Genomic DNA, 14,281 nt, shown 5'->3' with positions numbered 1-14,281 from the left:
AATTCCCTATATTGAGTTTTCCACTAGGCGGCGCGGAGACAATGACAGATAAGGTTTTCCGACCATAAGCAATTCCCACTAAGACGGAGAAGTGGGCCAAAATTTAGGAATCTGCAATCCGGATAAGGGTTGCCGGGAAAACGCAGCAGGTAAAAAAAACTACAACAATATTCTAAATTATAAAATAGAATAACCAAATATACTCCAAAGATAGAAACAGAGAACTAAAAAACGCAGCAGGCCCAAAAAAGCTACAACAATATCAATCATAAATTATAAAATAATAATACTGAGTTAAAAGATTGGTAATTAAAAGATTGGTTTAATGAATAGTAATTAAAAGATTGGTTAAAGCTAAATTTGAACACAACGGTCCAAAAACGCAAGCATAAAACTCAGGAATGCCCTAAGTCATTATATACTGCGCGCCTGATGAATGAAGAAGGAGAGGGATGGGTGATTTTGATGAATGAAGAATGAGAGGAGGAAATTCTCATACGAAGAGGAGGTGATGGTATTTTTTGCAATCCAGTCCGAAAACAAGAGCAGGATGATCGAGTGGATTGATTATTCATGGAGAGGGTAATTTGTTTGTCTATCTCTCTGTTTGGTTAACAAATGGTTTTCTTTGCTCAATCTACAGGTTAATCATCATGGGTGTTCTATCTCTCTCAAGCACTGTGTCTGTCTTATGGAGCGCTCCATAAATGTTCTGTTCTGTTCTGTTCTGTGTAGTGTTGTATGCATCAATGTCCATGTCCTGTGTTGTGTAGTGTTGTGGTTGTGTCTTGTGTAGTGTTTGTTTTGTGTGTCTGTTAGTTAATTGAGAGAGAAAGTCCATGCCAAGGAGAGTATGCACCTGTGGTTGAAGGGTCAACTTGATCAACCAATGATGCATGCAGAGTGAGTTGTATTCATGCCAATATTTTCTTGAATTATTTTTCAATTCATTTTGGGCCTGGGCCTGTTTCTTTTTCTGATCATGAGTTGGAATTTTATATACAGGAGCTGGAGTAGCATTTCCAGTGCTTTTGGAGCAGAGAATGAGGATTTTCCAGCGCTTTCTCAATAGCAACTGAAAAATTCCTAAGAAGCATGGTTAGTATGCTGGCCTTGTTCTCCTCTGTTTCATGGTTTGTGTTTATTTCTAAGTCTGAGACGGAGGCTAGCCTGTAATTTCTAGTTGTTTATGTTTGCTACCCCAGCTGCACCCAAGAGTTTCTCCTGTAATTTCTAGTTGTTTATGTTTGCTACCCCAGCTGCACCCAAGAGTTTCTCCTCTCATTTTTCCACGCCAACTCTGCCTCCTCCTTGCCTTGAATGATTTCTTTCTATTTCGTTTCGAGCCTATTATTCCTCTTTCAAAGAGTATGTAAATTTTATATATATATGTTTATAATGAAGATATTTAATCCAGAGTTGTTGGGTGAGGAGGGTATGTACAAGACCGAACGCACACCATAGTTGTTTTCAAAAACTACATTTATTCGGTTAGGTTCTTTCTCCCACTGTCGTCACTGCCTTGGTGCTTTTTGTGAATATTTTTCCATTTCGATTTAGAAAATCTACCTACCCGGGGAGTGCATCTCTGTCATGGAATTTCAGTTAGTTAGGATTTTTGGGGTTCTTCCTTCAAGCGATAACCCTTTGAATTTAATACCTGTCAGGCCAGGTTAGCTCAGAAATTAATGAGCGCAAAAAACAACTGGATGATTTTATTCATTAGACTATTATTATTTATACATTTACAAAACGGATCAGTTCATCTTCTAGATGACTGTCTGGCTTCACCTCATCCGTTTCGGATTAGGTGTCAACATTCCCCCCCTTAATCTGAAGGGATGTTGGTGAGTCCAAGCATCGTTCTGAATCTTTCAAGCTTTTCTCTTCCAAGCGCTTTGGTGAAGATGTCTGCAATTTGCTCGTTTGTGGAACAATGACGGAGATGGATTGTTTTGGCCTCAACATGATGTCGGATTAGATGATATTTAGTATTGATGTGCTTAGTACGATCATGGAACTTTGGGTTCTTGGCCAAATTTATTGCAGAGGTGTTATCAATCATGAGTGGAGTAGATTGTATTTGTTTTACTTGCAAATCTTCAAGAATTTTCCTGAGCCACACAATTTCTTTCGTTGCTTCAGCTGCTGCCACGTATTCTGCTTCTGTTGTGGAATCTGCTGGTACTGATTGTTTGCGTGATCTCCAGGAGACAGCTCCCGATCCAAGACTCATAGCATATCCTGAAGTAGATACCCCAGTTTCTTTGTCTCCATCGAAGTCTAAATCAGAGTATCCAATCAAGTTGAAGTCGTCCACCTGTGTATACTTGATTCCAAGGTCTTGAGTTCCCTTCAAGTACCTTAGAACTCTTTTTGCAGCAGACCAATGTCCCTCACAAGGCTTTTGCATAAACCTGGAGAGGATTCCAACAGCAAATGAAATGTCTGGTCTGGTAGTAGTGAGGTAGATGAGACTTCCTACAAGCTGTCTATACTTTGTTGCATCCTCAAATTCCTTTCCTTCAATAGATGTGAGCTTCAAGTTTTGTTCCATTGGAGTAGAAAGGGGATTGCACTCTGTCATGCCAAATCTATTTAACAAATCTCCAATGTATTTCTTTTGAGAAAGAAATATGGACTTTGGATGTTGGGTTACTTCAATGCCAAGATAGTAATGAACATAGCCCAAATCAGTCATTTCAAAAAATTTTCCTAATTCTTTCTTTATGGATGCAATATAGCTTTCATTGTTCCCTGTCATTAAAAGATCATCTACATATACCACAAGATATACAACTGTTTTGCCAACTTTCTTGACAAATAAAGTTGCATCATCAAGATCAAAATGTTTGAAGTTGAGTTTCAGAAGATGCTCAGTTAGTTTTTCATACCAGGCTCGTGGTGCTTGTTTGAGGCCATACAAGGACTTCACAAGTTTGCATACTTTGTGTTCATGTCCTTTCACAGCAAATCCTTTCGGCTGGGACATAAAAACATTCTCTTTTAGTTCTCCATTCAAGAATGCAGTTTTTACATCCATTTGATGGACTTTCCAACCATTCTGAGCAGCTAGTGCAAAGAGTGTCTGGATGGTGGCCCATTTTTCTGTGGGAGCAAAAGTTTCCTCATAATCGACCCCTTCCTTCTGTGCAAAACCTTTTGCCACAAGCCTGGCTTTGTGCTTGTCAAGTGAGCCATCAGCTTTGTACTCGTTCTTGTAGACCCACTTGCAGCCAATTGGTTTGGTTCCAAATGGAGGATCAACCAGCTTCCAAGTGCCATTCTTTATGAGGGCATCATACTCCTTCTGCATCGCTTCTTTCCATTCATCATGAGAAGCAGCTTCTTTGAAGGAAGTTGGTTCAAAATCTGTAGACAAGTTCAATTCACAATCATAAGTAACATCCATATCAACAGGTGAATTAGAGTTATCTACATCACCTCCATCTTGTTGGTTTGAATTTCTGGTTCCGGTTTTTCCAATTTCATCAGGATGAACACTTTCAAGTGTCTTTGTCAGCCACTTTGGGGGACCTTTCTGAGATGGTCCAGGCTGTTCTGTTGATTGAGTTGGATCTGAATCAAGATTGAGTCTCCCAATTCTATCAATTACATCACTTAAAGCATCATCAGTTGTTGGAGTGTCATGCAGGGGAGATTGTTCTTCAGAAGAAGATTCCACATGTTGATCTAGTATAGGAATCCCCCCTTCAAGATGTGGAATCTGATTATCAAACTCTTGAAATGATTTCGGTTTTGTGAATCTATCCAAGCGATCAAGTTGCCGCTCAAGAACACTGTCAGATTTGGATGATTCAAGAAACATGACATCTCTAGATAAAACAAACTTTTTATTTACTTCATCATAAAGGCGGTATGCTTTAGATGTGTTTGAATACCCCAGGAAGATACACTTACGACTTCTAGCACCAAGTTTGTTTCTATGTACCTTTGGTATTAAAGCATAACAGGTGGAACCAAATATCCTGAGATGTTTTACCGAAGGAACATGTCCATACCACAATTCATAAGGAGTCTTGTTTCTTATAGCACTAGATGGACATCTATTCTTTATATATGCAGCACATAGAACAGCATCAGCCCAAAACATTGTCTTTACATTTTTGAAGAAAAGCATGGATCGTACCATATTCAAAATTGTTCTGTTCATTCTTTCAGCTACACCATTCTGTTGCGGATTATAAGGCACAGTTGTTTGATGTTTAATCCCATGTTGGCGAAGATAGTGTTCAAATTCATTTGATGTATATTCTTTTCCATTATCAGTGCGAATAGACCCAATATGAGATTGTGCATCATTTTCAATCCATTTATGAAAATTCTTGAATGTTTGAAAAGCATCAGATTTGTTCTTCAAAAAATAAACCCAACACATTCTGGTGTAATCATCAATAAATGTCATGATATATTTATTTCCATTTGCAGAAGGAACATGCATTGGACCACATAAATCTGAATGAATAAGTTCAAGCTTCCTATGTGCTCTTGAATGTGAATCATGAAAAGACTGTTTGCAATGCTTTCCTAAAATGCAAGCATCACATTGTTTATGTTTTCTAGGAATTGTAGGCAAACCAGCAACACCATTTTTCTTCAACAAGCGGAGACTATCATAGTTTAAATGTCCAAATCTAGCATGCCATAATAAACTTGATGGAAGTGCACCTTCTTCATGATGAGAAATATATGAGAAATGTTGTGCATGAGCAGAGGTTCCTTGCAGTTTAAGGAGTCTTTCTTCTTCTATACCCCTCATGACAAGTGAGTGGTCAGATGCCTTTCTTACCTCAAGCTTGCCATCAAACATGTGAATGGAGTGACCTTGCTGGCGGATGTGGACCAGGGACAACAAGTTTCTCTTCAGCTGTGGGAGATATAGAACATGATCCAGAAGAAAGTCTGGAAGACCAGGCAGTTTAAGCCTGATTGTGCCAAGCCCTGATGGCTTGATTTTTGACTGATCTGCAAAGTATACTGCTCCATCAACATTGTCAGTGAAATCTTCAAAGAAATCTCTCCTATAAGTCATATGACAGGTTGCTCCTGAATCAAGCAACCAGTCATTTTTCGAAGAAGCAAGTGAAGCATTAAACAAATCTTCATTTACTCCAATGTTACATTGTGCCTCAATATAGTGAGTGGATTCAGGTGCTTTACCTTTGTCTGAGTCATCAGTTTTATCTTTCTGCTGGTTTCTTCTCTGCTCAACCTTGTCCCATGGTAGCTTGCATGTAGAAGCATCATGTGATCCATTTCGTTTGCAGCGAATGCAATGCAGATCTGCCTTTTCTGCTTGGGAATGTCTGCCCCCCCTGCCTCTGAAGTATCTTCCTCTTCCTCTTCGTCCACCTCTTCCTCTTGCAGAATCTTGAGCAGGATGCTTTTCTTTGTGAGCAAGGCAAACAGTCTCTTCAGAAGATTCAGGGACTGTTTTCTTTCCAAAGGCTTTCTCTCTTTCAACAAACTTTTTCACAAGAGAGTCAAAGGTTATATCTTTAAGGTTTCCATTTGCTTGTAAAGACTCAAGATAATTAGAGTAGGTAGGATAGAGTGCTTTGAGAAAGGCAATAAGAGAGATATCCAACTCAACCTTAGTGGATTTAATATCATGCACTATAGACTTTATTTGAGATGCAAGAGTAAGAGGATCATTATTTTTCAGTTCAAGAGTGAAGAGTTTAATCATGAGCTGAACAAATTCAAGTGCAGAATGTGTATCATAGAGTTCTTTCAGCTTTTGTAAAGCTTCAAAGGCAGTGGAATAGGATGAAATATGACGAATTACTTCCTCACTTACGGATGCTGCGATCAATGCAAAGGCTTTGCTGTTCTTGTTTTCCCAAATGGCGAGTTCTTTGTCTGATTTGGGCTGCACAGGGTCTCTGTCTTCTTCTCCGACACACACAACTTTCCATAGCTCATTGTAGATGAGGGTGTGTTTTACCATCCGAGACCATTCAGAATAGTTCTCCTTGCCAATGAGAACTATTCCGACCATTGAAATGATTGAATGCATTCTGTAAAAATATCTCTGTTAAAAAAAAAAAAAAAACTTCTGTTGATAAAAGACTTCTGCTGGAGAAAAAAAATTCTTATGCCACAACAACACTTCTGTTGAAAAAAAAATCTTATGCCACAGCAACACTTCTGCTGGAAAAAAAATCTTATGTCATAGCCTTATGCATTCTGTAAAAAAAATATATCTCTGCCAAAAAAATCCTTATGCCATAGCCTTATTTTCTTCAAACATACATCATTTCTTATATCACCGCCACAATATTATGTTTTGAAAAAAGGAAGGCGCTCAAGGGATCTCATATATCATTTCAATATATATATTAATGCAAAAAATGTTCAAGAGGACAGCGTAATAAAACTCTGAGATGGTCCAGGCATTTGTATTTGTTTAACAAGATTAAAACTCTGCTCCAAGTATACTATAAACTCCGCTGCTAGCACATTACAAACGGGTTATTCAAAGAAACAACCCTCAAAACACCACAGCCTCGACTTCATTTGCTTTCCAGATGTGCAGAAGCCACAAAGGTATCGAATACCATGAGATGTCTGTCTTCAAAAAAACGCAGTCCACAGCATTTAAAATGCGCATATACCCACAACATTCAGTCTTCAAATAAAAATGCAGTTAACCATTTCAAGTTTTCAATACATCAATACGCAGTCACCATTTCAGTCTTCAATAAAAACGCAGTCAACCATTTCAAGCTTTAATAAAAAACGCAATCATCTTTTCAGTCTTCAATAAAAACGCAGTCACCATCTCAAGTCTTCAATACATCAATACGCAGTCACCATTTCAGTAATAAAAACGCAGTCACCATTTCAGTAATAAGAACGCAGTCAACATTTCAAGCTTTAATAAAAAACGCAGTCATGGACAGACAGGCCAACCCTGTTCTGCATCATCGATACTCATCACCTGTTCATCGATGTGTTTCCGAGTCCTCATCGATGTGTTGAAAACCGATATAGTAGTCAATGAAAGCAGGGTGAAATTCCTTTCCTTTTCATGGCGTTTTCTCCACACTCGTGCTGGTCTCGCCTTCTTATTTATGATGCATGCGTTAACAAAATCTCTCAACAACATTTTGGTAATTTCCTCTACTTATCCCTAGTCCTCATGGTTAGTAGTCCATGAAAGCAGGGTGAAATTCCTTTCCTTTTCATGGCGTTTTCTCCACACTCGTGCTGGTCTCGTCTTCTTATTATTGTTAACAAAATCTCTCAACAACATTTTGGAATAACTGCAAGACCATGTGTGGCAATTTCCTCCACTTATCACATCTCAACTCTTGTTATATAAATTCTACTTAGGGTTGATAGAGTTCGTTGGAATGGTAAACTGCCAGAATCAGTGTTTATAGATACAAAACCGTTCTCCGGTTTCCAACCGAGAGTGGCATTGCCTCTAAAACTTCTTCCCGTCCCTCGCACGACTTTTCATTGCATACCTAAACGTGTACCGTTGTGTTGCGTTGGATTGGAAGTTTCCAGAGTCACATCTGCTCCTAACCAGGCTGCTTACACATATAACCTCATAGGCGAATAGGGGTCTCGTTTCGTCTGTCAGTTGTACTTTATTACTTTAATTAAGCCGATAGGCTGGTCTATGTCCCAGAATTTTAATTTATTTAGCAGATTATCGGCTTGTCTATGTTCCAGAATTTTAATTTATTTACCAGATTAAGGTAAGTCGACCATGGGGATTTATTTAACCTTCTGCGAACATGTTACTAATATTCTTAGTCATATTTGTAGATAGAAAAGTAGATTGATTTTAAAAATAATTATCACGTACCTGTGCTAGATCAGAGGCACACGTGTAACATGAGAGGAGCCTCCCGAACCTGACACTTGGGTATGCTGTTATAGCTTCTTCATCTTTCATTAATGCAGGTCCATACCATAAATAGCATGGCCCCATGCCCAATACATGGGTACCAATTAGCCACATAGGAAACCTAGAAACCAACACTTGGCTAATGCAAGGGCAGCCAAGAGTTGCCATGGACATAATTGGTCAACTAATCCAAGAGTTGCCATGGATGGTACCAGCAACAGTTCTAATTAAACCAAATTTTAGTTTATCCACCTGTTATTAATTATTAACTTCTAGTTTATTCTTTTTGTCTTTGTTTTTTTTCACCTCAAACTCAAACCCAAACCCAAACCCAATTATTAATTTTAGTTTATTCTTTCTGTCTCTGTTTTTTTTCACCTCAAACCCAAACCCAAGCGTTGCTTGTTTGAATCTATTCTTCTGCCAAACCCAAACCCAAGCCCAAGCGTTGCTTGTTTGAATCTATTCTTCTGCCCCTCAAACTCAAACTCAAGAAGCTGCCCCTCTTCCTTCTGTGTCCGTTTGGTTTAACATGAACCCAAGGCGTAGATCAGAAGCCAATACGTGCCCAACAAAAATGAAATTACATTATAGTTTGAGGTGTACGCCTATCACATTTCATGTGGTTGTTCAGCATGAAGAATACAATATTTAACCCGCATCATTACTCGTAAGTCATCATTACTCTGGATAGAAGTAACCCGCATGGTAAGAAGTCATTACTCTGGATAGAGGTAACATGATCAGTAGCTTCCTCATCAAAGTTTCCATGAGATGAACCCGTTGGTCTTGCGCACGCGCAGTCCCAGAATCATATGCAATAATGGGCAACCCCAGAATGTCATGATGACGACATAAAACAACCATAGAACTTGACAACCATCTCCTAAAAACGTGGGTCACCTGGCAACTCTTAGATAATCAAACATTCCTTTTCTTCTCTCTTATTAATTACATTACCTAGTTTTATTAATTATATTGCAACATGTTTTCTCTTTCAACGTTTTTTATTATTAAATAAACATGTATTTAGTCACCACTTTATTCATTATTTTATTTTATATTTTAATGTGAGAAAAATATATAAGAGACAATTGTTGACAATTTTATTTACTAAATGAAATTTTATTAATAAGAATATTTTCTTGTTATATTGAAGTTAAAAGTTATTAAATATGGTTTTTTAGTTAGTTCTAATATGTAATGGTTATATTTAATTGTTATTATATTAAACTTATAAATTATATTATACTGGTATTATTTTACATAATAATATTGTATTCATGTTTTGTTCTTAATATTTTTCATCCATTTTCAGTTTATATATATATATAATATGGATTTTTTTTTATGAACTGTGCATTCAATTATGTTACAAGTTGTTAGGAAAGCTTTGTTTATTGACAATATCATTTCACTGTTGTATGTTGCAGAAAATTTATCAATACCAAAGTTGCTCGTGGGTGGCTCGAAGACATCATCTATTTTTATGTTTTGTAATGTTGTAATTAGAAAAAATTATATATATTATGTTTAGATGGGCCCATCAAAGAATGTACATGAACACAAACTATCATTAATAATATGAGTAGGCCCTTTTTTTTGTTGGAGGGGGAATTCAACCCCTCCAAAAGGCTCATAGGAAGGTTAAACAGTAACCCTCCTTTGAGTTGTGTTCCTTGTGCTCATGGTTTTCATGATCTTTAGTTTATAGTATATCCTTTTATTATAATAATAATAATTTATAAACATGTTTTAAACATCTTCCAACATCCACACAAATGGCAAAAACCACTTTTATTGACATAAATCATGTAACATTTTTTCAATGTTTTAAACATCTTCCCCGACATACACAAACAAATGTTTTAAACATCTTCCCCACATACACACAAATACCAAGGTCACTCTTATATTTCACATAAATTACTCAACATTTTTTCAATGTTTTTAAAAACTTATTCACATGCACACAAATGGAAAAGCCAATCTTATTGACATAAATTATATAACATTTATAACCTAAATTTATTTATATTTTTTAATTTCTATATTTTTTTGGTTTTTTTTTTTTTTTTTTTAAGACTTTGAATTGGCTTTGGTTTTTTTTTATTTGTTTAATTATATATTTTTATTATAAGTATGTTATTAGGACATTTATATTATATTTTTTTCCTTCTTTTCATATATATATATATATATATATATATATATATATATATATATATAATTTAAATTAAATATTAATATATTGTTTAGAGTGTTTGTCAATATTTAAATGTTTTTATTATATATTTGTATAAATTTACTATATTTAAATATTTTCCTATTGGTTTTATTATATATATATATATATATATATATATATATATATATATGGATTATAATGTATGCTTTGGATTCTTTATTTTGTATGTATATGAATGTATTATTTTCAGAATATATGAAATGAGAGTGTTCGCATTACTTGTATGTATATCTTTGGGGTGTTTATTCTTCTATATATGATTATGAATGTCTCATTTTGAATATTCTTGTGTATGGATATTGTTTACTTGTATGTGTATGAATGTATTCTTTGTTGTATTTGTATGAGTATTATTCACTTGTATTCTAGATATGTGTATGAATGTATTCTTTGCTGCATGTGCATGTGTCTTGTTTACTTGTATTCTTTGTATGTCTATGAATATGTTCTTTATGTGTATATAAATCTATTCTTTCCTACATTTGTATGTCTCTTGTTTACTTGTATTCCTTGTATGTGTATGAATGTATTCTTTATGTGTGTATGAACCTACTCTTTGCTACACTTGTATGTGTCTTGCATAATTGTTTTCTTTGTATGTGTGTGTCTTGTTTACTTGTATTCCTTGTATGTGTATGAATGTATTCTTCTTGTGTGTATGAATCTATTCTTTGATACACTTGTATGTGCCTTGCATAATTGTTTTCTTTGTATGTGTGTGTCTTGTTTACTTGTATTCCTTGTATGTGTGTGTCTTGTTTAGTTGTATTCCTTGTATGTGTATGAATGTATTCTTCATGTGTATGAATATATTCTTTGCTACACTTGTATGTGTCTTGCATAATTGTTTTCTTTGTATGTGTGTGTCTTGTTTACTTGTATTCCTTGTATGTGTATGAATGTATTCTTCATGTGTGTATGAATCTATTCCTTGCCACACTTGTATGTGCCTTGCATAATTATTTTCTTTGTATGTGGGTGTCTTGTTTACTTGTATTCCTTGTATGTGTATGAATCTATTCTTTGCTATACATATATTCCTTGTATGTGTATGAATATATTATTCCTTGTATGTGTATGAATGTATTTTTCATGTGTGTATGAATCTATTCTTTGCTACACTTGTATGTGCCTTGCATAATTGTTTTATTTGTATGTATGTGTCTTATTTACTTGTATTCCTTATATTTGTATGAATGTATTCTTCATGTGTGTATGAATCTATTCTTTGCTACACTTGTATGTGCCTTGCATAATTGTTTGCCTTGTATGTGTGTGTCTTGTTTACTTGTATTCCTTGTGTGTGTATGAACATATTCTTCACGTGTGTACGAATCTATTCTTTGCTGCACATGTATGTCTTTGCTACACTTATATGTGTCTTGCATAATTGTTTTCTTTGTATGTATGTGTCTTGTTTACTTGTATTCCTTGTATGTCTATCAATGTATTCTTCATGTGTGTATAAATCTATTCTTTGCTACACTTGTATGTGTCTTGCATAATTGTATTCTTTCTATGTTTATGAATCTATTCTTTATTTGTCTATGAATCTTTCTTTTCCAGTATTTGTATATATATTATTTACTTGTAGATATATGAATGTAATTTGTGTGAATATATATTTTTTAAAATATTTATTTATATTATTATTATTATTATTATTGTTATTTATTTTAATTTTTTTTAATCAATTTTTTATTATTTTATTTTTTACTTTTGATTTTTTCCCTATCAAAATTTTAAAGATGGATAATATTAATTTATCATTTTTAAAATGAAAATAATATACATTTTAAAATAACATTAAAAAATACATAATATTAGCTTTCCAAGTACAACCCAATTAATGATTATCATGTTATAAAATATTATGAAAACCATGAGACTCAAGTTTCAAATCCCTTTGAAAAGAAGAAACAATAACATGACATTCATAATAACATCAATTTGTAATAACACATATCAATTAATTATTTCATATTAAAAGAGATACAATAAATAAATTTTATTAATTTTATTTAAAAATTCGTTAATTTTAATAATTTATAATTTTTTTCATTATACTAAAATTTAATAATATGTGGAAAAAACATTAATTCTAAAATTTTGTTAATGGTAATTATTTTTTTTAAAATAATAAAGAAAATAAATACTTCTCAATTTTCATAATATACTAATTAACTTATAAAATAAATGTAATTATCAGCATCATAATATCTATACTGAATCTACATCACATACATAAAATAATGTTAATTCTAAAATACATAATAAGCATAATAAATGTGATGTGTGTGAACATGTCACTTTGTGAGTCAATATGTGTAAAGTTTGTGGGTATGTGTATGTTTGTGTGCACCCTTTGTTTGTTGTATGAATGTATATGCATGTATGCATGTGAGTAATTGTGCCTCATTGACAATGGATTGTGTGGGTGCGCATCAGTGGTTAGTCCCATGTCAATGATGGACCATTTTTGGGGTCATATAAGCTCTCACCTTCACGTGGTTGACCCTGTTAGTAGAGATTTTACATCTCCAAACCAAGATGAGCTTTCTATATAATGTTTTTTAATTAATTTAAAACACAACGTTAACTTTAAAACATTAAAATAGGTTTTCTAAAATAATATTTAAATACATTTTTTATTATTTTAAAAACATTTAAATCTACAACTTTACAATAAAATAACTATTCATTCATATATATATATATATAACAACATTTTACAAACTATATTAATTATTAGAATATTCGTTTGAGAGGTGTTCTCTCACCTATATAGTAGAGATGTTGTAATCTCCAGATAAAAAAATAAACATTTTTTTAAATAAAATAAAATTAAATGAAAAGATTAATGGAATGTAAACATTTTGAAAGTTAAAATAAAATAAAAAATAAAACAAAAATAGAAAAATAAAAATGAAAAAAAAAAAAAAAAATGACTCATGGTATTCATGTAGAACATAACTTATTTAAAGGGTGAAATCAAACTAGCCTAGACAATGTAATGTAAACATTTAAAAGTTAAAATAAAATTAAAAATGAAAACAATTAAAAAAAAAAAAAATTAAAAATGACTCCTGATATTGAAAACCCATGGTATTCATGTGGAACATAGCCTATTTAAAGGCTGAAATCAAACTAGCCTAGATCCACTTTAACTCTCGACCTAACTCACGAACTACAAAGCAATGAGAGAGATCAAAAGTGAGATCAGTTCTCCTCTTAGAAAAGTTTACATGTCAAGAGATTTGATCTCTCTTGGTGCTTGGTAAATCTAGTGTTAAGATAAAATCTAGATAGGTTATATTAGTTTCCTACCTAGTACAAATTTTAGTAGAGATTTTACATCTCCAAACAAAAAAAACTTTCTATATGTGATTTTTAATTTATTTAAAACATAGAAATAACTTTAAAACATTAAAATGGTTTTTCTAATCATATTTAAATAATATTTTTATTATTTTAAAAACCTATAAATATACCAACTTAATAAAATTATATATATATATATATATATATATATATATAAAATTATAATTTTCAAATTATATTAATTATAAAAATAAAATTTTGAATAAATATATAACTTTTTAGTTATTATCATGTTTTACTATAAAATTTTTTTTTTATTGATGTTATGTTTTACTATAAATTTTTTTTTATAAATATCAATAATATAGTATTATATTTATCATTCACATTTAATTATTAAATAACAATAATAAAATGAAATAAATTATTTTCCCATTTATTTTATTAAAATTCAAAATATATAAAATGAAATTTGAAAATATTTAAAATTATATTATTAAATACTATTTTAAATTAAAATTAAAATAAATATATATTTTATCTTCATGATGAACCACAATTAAGAATTAGAAACTTAATTACAAATATCAATAATATATTGTTATATTTATCATTCACATTTAATTATTAAATAATAATAATAATAAAATAAATTATTTTATATTTATTTTATTAAAATCCAAAATATATAAAATGAAATTATTAAATATTAAAATTAAATTATTAAATATTATTTTAAATTAAAAAGAAAATAAATATATATTTTATCTTGATGATGAATCTCAATTAAGAGTTAGAAACATAATTATAAATATCAATAATATATT

Source organism: Pinus tabuliformis, chromosome J, assembly GCF_031772625.1.
Source record: "Pinus tabuliformis cultivar Carrire ecotype Pingquan chromosome J, CPIR1, whole genome shotgun sequence".
Taxonomy (NCBI): domain Eukaryota; kingdom Viridiplantae; phylum Streptophyta; class Pinopsida; order Pinales; family Pinaceae; genus Pinus; species Pinus tabuliformis.
This window is presented reverse-complemented; position numbering follows the sequence as displayed.